Here is a 3,472-nt window from a genome sequence, read left to right on the forward strand (position 1 = left end):
GTTCACACTGATTCAGCATTATTACCACCATCTCTGTGACTTTAACATGATAGTAAAAAGAAAAAGCAAAAAAAAAATTAACCAAAAAAACAGACCTGGAACACTTTGTGAACCGAGCCATAATCATTGCAGCTCTCAGCACCCTGCCAGCTAAATTTAGACTAAATTTCTGGGATTATAGAGGACATGATTGCTTCACTTTTTGGTGTATTTCCTTCTAGCTGGTGAACCCCCTCACCCCAGTCCTATGCAGTCTGTTACTATGGAAACCAGAACCTCCCTCCCCACCCGGCTCCCTCTCTGTTCTCCATCACTTTGAAGACATTTTGTTGACCTACATTACTGCTTCCAGAAGCTCTTCATAGTATTTTACTCCACATTTGCTGTTCCTGGTGGTCCAACAAGCAACAACATGCAGTCATCCCCCTGTTTGTGGCATCTGTCCATGGGCTTCCTATACAGGTTAAGCTTGATGTATCGTACCATTTGGGAGGCTATCCAGTCAGGTGAAATATTAAACCCACCTTTAATGCATTATGTTTACATGATAGAGGGTGAGTAGCAACCAGGTGCAGCCAATTAAATGCATGTGGTTAACTGCTTATCAACACCTCTATAAAACTGAAATTTTGATAGTCGTCAAATGTGAAGCCATCTGTGCAACAGCATAAACTTGGTACAAATTGGATCATGCAAAAGGAAAATTATCCCAAGCACACAAGTGAATGTTTAACAGAATGGCTGAAAAAGAAAAGAACCAAGATGCTGCAACGGCCCACTCACGTCCAGATGTCACCCTGACTGAAATGCAGTGGTGGGACATTAAGGGAGCTGTGCATAGATGAACTCTAGCAAACCTCAAACAGCTGAGGCAATGTTGTAAAGACATAAAACGTGTAAAGAAGAGTGGCCATAATCCCTCCACAACAATGTGAGAGACTGATAAAGTCATGGTTCTTTAATGTGCTGAATCATGCAGTGTCGTTTTAAAAGAGTTTTTCACCAGACAACATAGAGTCCTGTGAAAAAACCCCTCTCTTTTTCATGTGAATATATCAGCATTTGTGTATTTTTTCCAGCTAGTACACATAGTACTATAAACACACATTTATATTGGCAACTGGAAAAACTTTGTCGATATTAATTAGCAGTTCCCGGGAAAGTCGGAAGAGTTTTTAGAGGCAAATAGTCGCATTTTAACAATAAACCAGTGGACATGTATGTTACCTCTCGTAAAACCTCTCAAACGCAGCATTAATTAAATGCATTTGAACTATGGAATCCAATCCAATTTAAGAGCAACTTAAAGCCAGGAAATATTAACATAAATCAAACAGCGTCATATCAAAATATTAAAGTGAGACTATGCCAAACAAAGCCGACAGTACTGAAGCTTGATTCATTAGCTAACATTAAGAAAGGCCAGAAAGTGGACCAGGCTGGCTAGACAAGACAATTTAAACCACTTTTATCTACATTTAAATCAAATTCAAATTTGTCAAATTTGATTTACATGTAGAAATAATTTTACAGTTTGCCAATATTTGTTTTTCCTAAAAAACATTATACAATCTATATGTAACACAAATCTAAGAAATTAAGTAAAACAAAGAAAAAAGAAATGTTATCAGATCCAACGAATAATGAATTTTATAAGTTACAAACACAGTTACGAAGTCTAGTTCAGTGAATATAATGGAATAACATATGCCAAGTTTCATTGACTACAAACTCACTAGCCTGGATAATTGCCAGTCAGCTAGCCAAAACTGATTGGAAACGTGGTTCCTCACAACAAGTATTATTTGTCAGATAATAGCATTAAAAATGCTCTGAAAGGGACCAATGGCTCAAACATGGTTGAGAAGTCAAATTCAGTGACTCAGCTCAGAGCAGGTGAAACTGAGCAGAGAACTATCTGCTCTGGCTGATACTTACTTTATAAGTAAGTTGGCCCTTACTTTATACCATCAACAGGCTAAACTGCTGAGTTACATATAATTTTTATCTTTTAGTTGTCATAAAGGGGGAATTAGCTACAGAGACCAATGATGTATTTCATACCAGACGTTTTAATGGAATAAAATGGTAATTTAGCTCACATATGGAGACAGGCTCCAGTGGCCACTGGAGGAACTGCAGTTTTTGGAACTTCTTATGTTTCATTTTTAAACTGGTGACATTGCTGCTTGGTGCTCTTTAAAAGAAAAACACTCTATACTATTGCTTGTGATTAGATAAAATATCTGAAATGAAAATATAGAAAAGAAACTTTGGGAGCATGAGAAATAACATTTTTTTTTTAAAAATTACTTTCATTCTGACCGAATTTGCTTTGTCCTATAGCGTGTTTGCAGACTGTAACCAAGACAACTCAGCTCCACTTTATGGCCAGTAAAAGCAGATCACTGGCTGGTTCATTCAGAGGGAAACTCATATATGACACTTGGTCAAGTAACTGCAGGATTTTGTGATTCCGTGAATGCCTGAAAAGATAAAAGGCATTGCACACTCATTACCCATGGAAATACAGTTTTCCCAATGCCATAAAGGTTTTTCATTTAGCGGCAGCGAGAAGAACAACAGTTTGAGGTACTTTAACTCATCCATCCATTCGCTTCCATTTATTCTTTTCAGGGTGACACTGGAGCCTATCCCAGCAGTCACAGGGCGAGAGGCAGGGTACACCTTGGACAGGTCGCCAGTTTGTCGCAGGGCTAACACACAGAGACAGACAACCATTCGCACTCACATTCACACTTATGGGCAATTTAGATCGATCAATTAACCTATCCACATTAACTGCATATCTTTGGACTGTGGGAGGGCGTCGGAGTACCCAGGGAGAACCCACGCAAGCACGGGGAGAACATGCAAACTCCACACAGAACTCATTGAACTCAGGACCTTCTTGCTGTGAGGCAACAGTGCTAACCGCTGTGCCACCGTGCTGCCATTATAACCCACAAAATTTTTAATCAAATTTAATCTACCTGATTCAATCTTAAGACTGAGACAAAAGCAAAATGAAAAAGTATAAAGGAACACAGTCAAGAGTTCGAAGCTTAAGTAAATAATCTCTCTTGTCTCTCTGTGTTTATCTGCTTTTCCAACTAATCCTCATCCCTCTCTCTGTCTCGTTTCTGCAGGACACAGTGTGATCTGCCCACAGCTTGAACCCTATGTGAATCAAATTAACACCATAGTTCATTGCTTTTCACCCAATAAGACCTAAAGAGGATTGACTACTTTCATTCACTCGGTTTATGTGCTTGAAGAAACAACACATGGAAGCAGAAAGATGTTTTAAATGGGATATGTACCTAAATGTGGACACCTGGACACTCTTTCCCCCCATAGTGGAATAATCTATGCCAAGTTTCATTGACTACAAGCTCACAAGCCTGGATTACTGTGCCCTGAAATTACAGAAAAACCAAACCTGCATCTGGATTTCTGGCATTCTTCTTTG

Source organism: Haplochromis burtoni, unplaced genomic scaffold (genome assembly GCF_018398535.1).
Source record: "Haplochromis burtoni strain Fernald_Lab_line unplaced genomic scaffold, NCSU_Asbu1 Contig_974, whole genome shotgun sequence".
Taxonomy (NCBI): Eukaryota; Metazoa; Chordata; class Actinopteri; order Cichliformes; family Cichlidae; genus Haplochromis; species Haplochromis burtoni.